The sequence below is a fragment of the Sus scrofa genome, chromosome 1, assembly GCF_000003025.6.
Source record: "Sus scrofa isolate TJ Tabasco breed Duroc chromosome 1, Sscrofa11.1, whole genome shotgun sequence".
Classification (NCBI taxonomy): Eukaryota; Metazoa; Chordata; class Mammalia; order Artiodactyla; family Suidae; genus Sus; species Sus scrofa.
The window spans coordinates 29,537,003-29,546,631 of record NC_010443.5 but is presented as its reverse complement, the minus strand read 5'-3'; positions in this window follow the sequence as shown (position 1 = coordinate 29,546,631).

Below are 9,629 nucleotides of genomic sequence, written 5' to 3'. Positions count from 1 at the left end.
CAATTGAATTGAGAACTAAGACAACTCACATTTGGTTGATTAGACCAGTCTGGCTGCTAATAGAATTTCCCCCAAATCAGGCCATGGCACAAAGGAGACCAGCAAACAAGATGCCAAAATCATCAGCAAGACCTGCCACTGGATTCCCTTGAGACTTTTTGTGAGTGCTGGTATTAATCATGGAATTTGTACGCAGCTCTACCATGCCCTATGCAATAATTATCATATATTTATAATAATCACTTTGTAATCACTTAGCTACACTGGGATTATTTTACTAATGAATGATTGAAGAAATTAGGAAAATGGTTAAAAGCAAAAGACCTAGGGTGGATTGAGGTTGAAATTTCAGCTCTGTCACGCACTGCTGTGGACAACTAATGTTTTTGTTAGCCTAAGTTCCCCTTCCCCATCTTCTGGAAAATGAACCTTCTTTTTCCCTTAAGGAAATCCTCTTTCCTTACTTTCTGCCAATAATCGAGATCCCTGACATCCTTTTGAAAAATAGTAAGGCATATGGCCCAAGCTTGGCCGATCAAGTTTACCCGCCCAGAAATTCAAATTGTGAGCCCTGCTCAAAGGAAGTGACCAGAATGGATCCTCTCAGTGATATTTTCCTGAAGAAACTGGCATATTAGTTCCTACTACCTAGATGTTGGGAATTTTTGTGTTTTTTATCCTTTCAATAATCCAGATTTTTTTCCCCTATGATTCTATGAGCTACTCCATGCCCTTCCAATATGTTTTAGTTTCACCAAAGTTAACCAGAATCTATTTCTCTTGTTTGTAGCCAAAGAACTTGAATAGTCTGAACAAATTAGGTATATCATCACTCTAACATCCATGGACTTCAGCAAATGTAAAATATCTAGTTCAATTACTACTAAATCTATAATAGATTTATAATAATGATTTCAACATGCTTGACAATATTAAAAATATTATTTTGGTAACTGAGGAATATTTATATCATCTTCCTAAGAATTTATCTCATGTAAAATTTTGAAAGTAATGCCTACATCCCAGACTTGTAAGGATTAAATGAGAAGCTGTCTGGAAAATGTCTAGCATAGTGCCCCCTAGAGTAAGGGATTGATATCTATTGGCTGTTATCACTGTACAGTGACTGTAAGCATAAACATAGTCCAAGGCAAGTTCAAACTTTGAATGGTTGACGGTAGTGTGTCATAGTAACTTCTCTTGAGTTTTTGACATTGTAGGAATGACTGTTATTCAGACTAAGAAACTTAGCTGATAATTTGAACATTTCAGTAGAATAGTGATCTGGCACTCTGTTTAATAATAGATTTGATAAATAAATAAATGAATGAATAAATGAATTAATCAATAACTAACTAAATAAATAAATAAATAAAAGAAAAGGAGTCCATTTCTATAAGGGCATCTAAGCAAGATTTTCATTATGCAAGAGAGCAGTTTAAATTTCCCTAAGAATTTATGGGGTTTTGCTCCAAATAATGAAGTGATCTAGTGGGGAGGTATTTTCAGATGTATGTCGACCAAGGGAATCACTAACTTAGTCTTTGCTGTATATGTGTGTTAATGTGAATGTGTACATGGGCACATAAGTAGAGCCAATTGGAATTGCTCTTCGAATTTTGTGGAATATAGATGGGCAGAGAATTAAAACCAAATCCAAGATGTCCTTGGCCATCCATTCTAATTGGCTCATGTCTCTGAACATTTAGGTTTGTACAGATAGCATTAGTTTCACTTTAAGAGGCATTTGGCATAGAAAATCCTTCGTTAAAACTTCTTCTGCTGGCTAAGCGTTAAGAGTATCAGTTCATTTGTTTCTGTTTCCAGTTTTCAAAATTTTACTGAATATGGAGAAAGTGCACTGGTGACCTCTTTTTCCAAGCACCTTCCCAATGAGCTGACATTACAAAAATCATTTAGCCTACTCTGATGAGGCAGTCCAATTTGCCAGCAGGTTGAGAGGAGGAAGGTGTTGTGAAAGGCAGTTAATCATTTCCTCCTTGCAAGCCAACAGAATTCTGATTTCATTCAGATACCTAAATCTCAAGGCAGGTGGTGATCTCCAGGGAATGAATATCATGGGTCTTAGCCAGACATGGTAATTTGGTTCCTGTTTGCCAGTAGTTGGTCTAGTGTTTGGCATGTGACCAACCTCTGGCTGAAAAGATGTAAGGGAATCTGTGGGGAGAAGGACCTTCTAGAAAAGAGTCTTTCTTTTTCCTGGTTAAATATATAGAGACTTGTGGAAAGCCCTTTTACCTCTAAACCTTTCTTCTTGTCTTAAAAGTAGCTAAGTGAGAATAACTTCCTTGTAGCTACACCCATCTTCCCATAACCATGAAGTGACAAAATGATTGGATAAAAAGCCAATGTACTAAAAGTGGCAAAGTAGAAATATAAAAAGGCTCTGAATACTTGATGACATTTTTAGCTACTGCTCCCAAAATGGAACCAGAACTGCCTACCTCTGGACAACTTGTTAGCTGAGATGATTGAGTCTTTATTACTTTTCTCTTACTTGCAGCTGAAAGCATTCTCAAGGGCATTAACATTAATATGCCTTCTCTAAATCCCTTTGTTTTAAATGCTTTGTCACCAGATAAAATGATCCTTGTCTGACAATAAATGGAAGAGACTGGAGATTCCTGCATTTTAATCTTTCAAAAAAAATATGCTCAAAATTCTGTTGAGCATTTTATTAGAATATAGGGGGCTGTTTGTATTTGCTGGAAATGTCAGAGTAAGTACCTACTAGGATAGCAAGTTCAGTGGACAGGAGGAGTCTTGCAACAAGGGCCTGGAATGGGCCCTGTAAGAAAGACTTTCCATGGAGTTCCTGTTGTGGCCCAGTGGTTGACCAACCCAGCTAGGATCCATGAGGATTGGGTTCGATCCCTGGCCTCACTCAGTGGGTTAAAGATCTGGCGTTGCTGTGACCTGTGGTGTAGGTCACACATGAGACTGGGATCCTGAGTTGCTGTGGCTGCAGTGTAGGCTGGCAGCTGCAGCTCTGATTTGACCCTAGCCTGGGAACTTCCATATGCTGCGAGCTCAGTCCTAAAAAGAAAAAAAAAAAGAAAAAATTTCCAACATCCTCTGTCAGAGAGAATCTTAGAACCAGGATAAAAGAAATCAGTTACTGATGACTTGCACTCAAACCATTATTCAGTATCTGCAGAAATTAGGGGTGGGCTTTGTTTGCATAGAAAGTGGGCAAAGCTTTGCAAACACATCAGGTATTAAAAAATAAAAATAAGGGAGAAACATTTTATTATTGTAGAGAAAAGCATACTCTCTTGAACCATGTGGCCTATTTTTCTCAGATGGAGAATTCTAGAAGCTGTAATCACAAAGACTGCTGTGCTCTTGAAGATGCCCCGCAGGCTTCTGAAGCTGAGGCAATTTCCTGAATGCATAATATGCCTGAGAAGAAAGTTCTGAGAGAAAAACATGTTTTGTCAGTTAGCAGAGTGACTTGCAAACTTTTTTGAAAAACTATGACTCACGGTAGGAATTTATACAGAATTTTACATGTCTTGTATAAGTAAAATGTGTATGTGTACACACATATGACCGAAATAAGTTTGATGAAAAGATACTTATTCTTTTATTATGTGATGCATTCTTATATAGTCTATTCTAGTCTTTCTGTTTTCTTTTTCCTTCCATTTTTAAAAAGAGCTGGTTTTAACCTACTAAACTGATTTCATCACCCACTCCACTAACAGGTTACCACTTGCAGTCTGAAAAAGCACTGAGTCAAGATAGTCTTGCAGCAGGTTATAGCTCCTATGAGTTCAACCAGCTTGAACCATGTGGGAAACCTGCTGTCTCATGGAACAGAGAGTCCACAGACGGGGCAGACTTCAGAGCCATGATTGTCGTCAGTCACCCAGGTACTTTGTCTCTGCTCTGACTTCTACTGCCTCAGTTTCAGCCTTAGGCTGCCTCCCTTACAGGCTTAATAAAGTGGTCAATTGAATGTTTTCAGTAATTCCTTCAGACCCACATTTTGCCCTTATCTATCTGCTCTGTGCTCTGGGGGCCAACCCATATGGATGACTGAATGGGCTCCCTCACTGCTATCTTCTACCTGGATTCCCCCAATGAGAAGCCCCTGCAGGAAACTGAGCAGAGAGAAAAGAGTGAAGCTGGGGTAATGACTCAGCTCTGAGATCATGGTGTGCTGACCACAAACCTCAACCCCAATTCACAGGTCTTTTAATGTGACCCTCTCTCTATCACGCTCTCCTGGGTTCTGTCTCCTCTGTGCCTTTGGGCACAAGTGTGATGAGAACACTCCTGCATCTTGCCCTAGGGTGGTGCTTTAGCCCTTGTGCTTTCACTTCATCCCATCCCTGCCTTTGTAGACAATCCCTTTTATTAAATCATTACAGAATAATGCCTATTTGCTTGTGGCAATAGTATCTTGATAAGGCCCTGGTTAATGCCAGCTGCCAAAAGCAACGGTCTCACCATTATCAGGGGAGAGAGAGATTGGTAATTTTCCCAGAAGCCCTGAGATCAGCTCTCTGCATTCCCTTTCTGCTCAAATGGGTAAGGCCAAGCCGGGGAAGGGGGAGAGCAATTGCCATGATCAGCATAAACTAGACATCTGAGCTGGAATAGGTGTCAACCAATCACACTGTGATGAGGAACCCCGAAGGGCTGAATAGAAAAGCAGCTCTCTTTTGTACCTAGGGGACCAAGATGACGAGATGAGATTTAGTCCAAGATCATGGCAACAAAGTAAACAAAGGTAGTTACTTTAGGGGCAAATTAAATTACTCAATTATATCATCACTAGCACGTTAGATGATGGATCCAAATGCCAAAATGGTGTTTTTGTTGTGAAATGAATTTAGCTTTCACCAAATGTATTTCTTTTTGCCAGATGGAGTCAAGACAAAGGACAAGGTTATATCAGACTTCACATGCACCATATTAAAAAAAAGAGAGAAGGATACTTCCTGTATTCACCGGTAGACATTTATCTCTAAGTCAAACTTCATATGATCACACAATACATTATTGGTCGCAGAAACTGATCCCAAATTGGGAAAAAGTGGGTTTGGTGGATGTTTCCTTTCTTTCTCTGTATGTTACCCCAGAAATGTTCTAGTGACCCAGGCAGGGCTGTACCAGAGCTGGAAATGGCCATGTCCCCACTGCTCTCTCTCCTCTTTCTTTTCCTCCCCAGGAGACAAGATACAGATGTTAATGCAGAAGAACTGTTCTGCTGCTGAATGGATTATAAAAATTTAAAACCAGGACAGAATTTTCTGGCAATGAGGAAGCTCTGGAAAGTTACCGCAGCAGCTTTATCCTGAGGCTGGTGTCAATCAGAGACCTATGAAGGCTGATATGTTGAATGCTTTTTCAAATGTTTTTCCCTTCCTACCCTCTTTCCCACCTTCTCTACCCACCTCTGTTCTTGGCTCAGAAAAATAGTAGGTCAAGATCTCCTTCCACATCCTTCCTGTCCTCTCCTGACATGGTAGGATCAGACCTATAGAGAGACCCCATCAACTTTTCTGATTTTCCTTTGGTCACGGTCTAATGAAAAGGCCCTAAGAAGACAAGGGAGCAGAAGGAACAACACTTTCTAGGGTCACACAGTGGGTGCTTTAGGTAAGTAAAATGTCCTGGATCAAAGAGCACGGAGACATATTGCTTCCTGCTGCCTCCTGTCTCAGCCTCTGCAAATTCTTTGGATGATGATATGGGTTAAGCCACTCCTTCTGGGACCCCACATTAGGTCCAGGTGCAATCCTCTGGGGCCTTGGCCTTAGAGGTCAGGCTATCAATGGCCATTCACCAGGTTGTTTCACCAGTGTCTCCACTGGTGTTCTCCAAACTCAGCCATGGCTGTTCTGATGATGCTCAGCATCCCCATCCTTCTCTGCCACTTGGTGCTCTGCTTCTCCCCAACCATCCTCTCCCATGAACCTTTTCACCTTTCTCTTTCCAAAGCTTTTTCTGTGTGACTTGAGTGACAATAACTTGGGGGGCTATAACTTGGTTCTGCAGGTTTTTTTGTCATTTAATGAAGCAAGCAGAGGTCTAGAGCAGGATTTTGTGTTCCCAGAGCATCTAAGTTCATTTCTCTAACCCCAAAGACTGCTAATGCAGCAGGGACTATTTAGGGCACATGTTGCAATCAGAAGATGTATCAAAAGATCTAGAGAACTGGGATATATTTGGGGAAAATATTAAATTCCATATAAGACAGACATTTAACATCTGCCCCAGTTCATTCTCATTCTTTCTTTCTATCTATCTATCTATCTATCTATCTATCTATCTATCTATCTATCTATCTATCTATCTATCTTTCTGGTCCACCTATTCTTCCAGCCACCCATCCATCCTTTCACCTGCTTATCTACCTATCACTAAATAACAGCTGCTGGGCAATTAGGGCTCTTTGTTTTCTGTAGGGACCATATTTCAAGAAGCATACTTTACAACTATTTAAAAATAGTTGTAAAATTATCTTCCATGATGAGTAGTTTAGGGAGAGTAAAGAAAGTGATGTTCCCTGTGGAACATTGTGTCCTTGTGGCAACACCTGCCTGGATACGAGCAATATCCCCTGCTCTTAGTGTCCTGGAGACCTCTGCCTGGGTCTGGTTCACTGGTGGGCCATGGGTGGTAGCTTCTCTAGAAGGTTATTACATAACATGTTTGCACATTGTTTTGGAATAAAGGTTGCCAGGGATTAAGGTATTAGATTCCATTTTAACCAATCTTTCTAAGAGACATTGTAGTAAAGATATTTTTCTAAGGAAGTACATTTTTTTTTTTTTGTCTTTTTTGTAGGGATGCTCCTGTGATATATGGAAGTTCCCAGGCTGGGGGTCCAGTCAGAGCTACAGCTGCCAGCCTACACCATAGCCATAGCAAAGCAAGATCCAAAGTGTGTCTGCGACCTACACCACAGCTTATGGTAACGCTGGATTCTTAACACACTGGGAGAGACCATGGATAGAACCCACATCCTCATGGATACTAGTTGGGTTTGAGCCACAATGGGAATTCCTCTAAGGAATTTTTTCACACTGGGGATGGATGGATCCAGGTTTTGGAGGACCTTGGGGTTATACAATTTTTTTGATCATCTTTAAGAAAAAGTATATAAAAATGATTATAAAATTAAATAATTACTTAGAATTATAAAAAAATCTCAACAAATTATAATTTAAAAATACAACATATATGATATGGCATATTAGATCAGGGATCCAGGGATCAGATCCAAGCTGCAGTTGCAACCTAGTGGTGGATCCTTTAATCCCCTGTGCCTGGCTGGGGATCCAACCTGTGTCCTGGCACTGCAGGGTTAAGATGCCCTCGATCCTGTTTGGCTGCCTACTCTTGACTTTGCCATTCACATGATAATGACTTTTAAAAACAATTCTTCATGAAAATAGAAGGTAATTTAATTTGCTTTTATGTTGGCTTGAAATATATTTCTTTAAAAAAATTTTTTTTTTTTGTCTTTTTAAGACCACACTCATGGCAGATGGAGGTTCCCAGACTAGGGGTTGAATTGGAACTGTAGCTGCCAGCCTGCACCACAGCTACAGCAACGCCTGATCCAAGCCATGTCTGTGACCTACACCACAGCTCACGGCAATGCTGGATCCTTAACCCACTGAGTGAGGCCAGGCCAGGGATCAAAACCACGTCCTCATGGATGCTAGTCAGATTCACTACAATGGGAACTCCGAAATATATTTCTTATTGATAATTGGGATGAACAAGACATTCAACTTCTCACTGAAATTATCTGTTCGCAATATTGCTAAATGCTTATGTTTTACAAAAGTAGTAATTCTGATAAATTCTATTTCACATGATAACTTAAAAAAGACATAGAAATATGTTTCATTTATTATTGCATATGTGTTATTATCAAGCATGTTCTTTATAGGAGAGAATTTCCAACTTAACTAGATGTCACGAGAAGTAAATCTTTCACTTAAGATTTTAAACATCTGATGACTGGAAGAATTTTCCAGACTAGCTTCTGGTCCCATATGTTTAAAACATCTTTTCTCCTCCATGGCTGGTGGACTGTGATACCAAGTGCCATAGGGAAGAGACATAGAGTGTTTTTTTAAAACACCCCATATTTTTTTTTTTTTAAATGAAGTATAGTTGATCCGTAGTGTTTCAGTATGCAGCAAAATGATTCGGTTATACACACACACACACATAAATATTCTTTCTCAGCTTCTTTTCCATTATAGATTATTACAAAATATCCAATATAGTTGCCTGTGCTCTACAGTAGGTCCTTGTTGTTTATCTGTTTTATGTATATTAGTGTATATATGTTGATCCCAAAATCCTAATTTATTCCCCCCCTTTCCCTTTTGGTAACCCTAAGTTTTCTATGTCTTTGTGTCTGTTTCTATTTTGTAAACAAGCTCATCTGCATTTTTTTTTTGGAGTCCACATGTAAGTGATATATATCATATGATACCTGTCTTTCTCTGTCTACCTTATTTCATTTAGTGTGATAATCTCTAGGTCTACCTATGTTGCTGCAAATGGCATTATTTTCTTCTTTTATATGGCTGAGTAGTTTTCTATTATACATATGTGTCAGATCTTTATTCATTCAGCTGTCCATGAACATTTAGGCTGTTTCCATGTCTTGCCTCTTGTAGATAGTGCTGCTATGAACACTGGGGGTGCATGTGTCTTTTTGTGTGTGTGTGTGTTTTAGGACTGCACCTGCAGCATATGGAGGTTCCCAGCCTAGGGGTTGAATCAGAGGTGTAGCTGCCAGCCTACACCCCAGCCATAGCAATGACAGATCCAAGCTGAGTCTGTGACCTATACCATAGGTCACGGCAAAACTGGATCCTTAACCCACTGTTCAAGGCCAGGGATGGAATCTGCAAGTTCATCATTCCTAGGTGGACTCATTTCCACTGTGCTATGACCAGAACTCTGCATGTATCTTTTTAAATTAGCATTTCCATATTTTCAAAATACATGGCCCCCATACTTTCAGGTCATGATACTGGCTGGGTTTTCCCAGGAGACAGCAGGCTACTCCTAGAAGCCATTCCTACTATAGGACAACTAGCACTAACAACAAGGAAGTGACTGGAAACCACCTAAGTAAATACCAATAAAACCAAATAAATGTATCCTCAACTGAGTTTCCCTTTAGTTGGATCTTCGAAGTCCATATAGTCCCTCCAGCTCCACCAGATAGCAGAGGCAGAAACATGGGAGTGGATAGATACAACAGTCAATCCTCATTATTTGTGGATTCTGTATTTGCGAATTTGCCGACTCACTAAAATTTACATGTAATCCAAAAGTCAATATTCACAGCACTTTCCTGGTGGTGGTCCATAGACGTGTACGGAACAGCAAAACTTTGTGTTGTCCAATGTGCAAGTTCTCAGCTGAGACTGAATATGGCAAAGCCCTGCAGTCCTGGTCTCAGCTCTCATTCTGTAAATGTGTCCTTTCTTTTTTTTCTTTTTTTTTTTTTTGTCTTTTTGCCATTTTTTGGGCTGCTCCCACGGCATATGGAGATTCCCAGGCTAGGGGTCGAATCGGAGCTGTAGCCTCTGGCCTACACCAGAGCCACAGCAATGCGG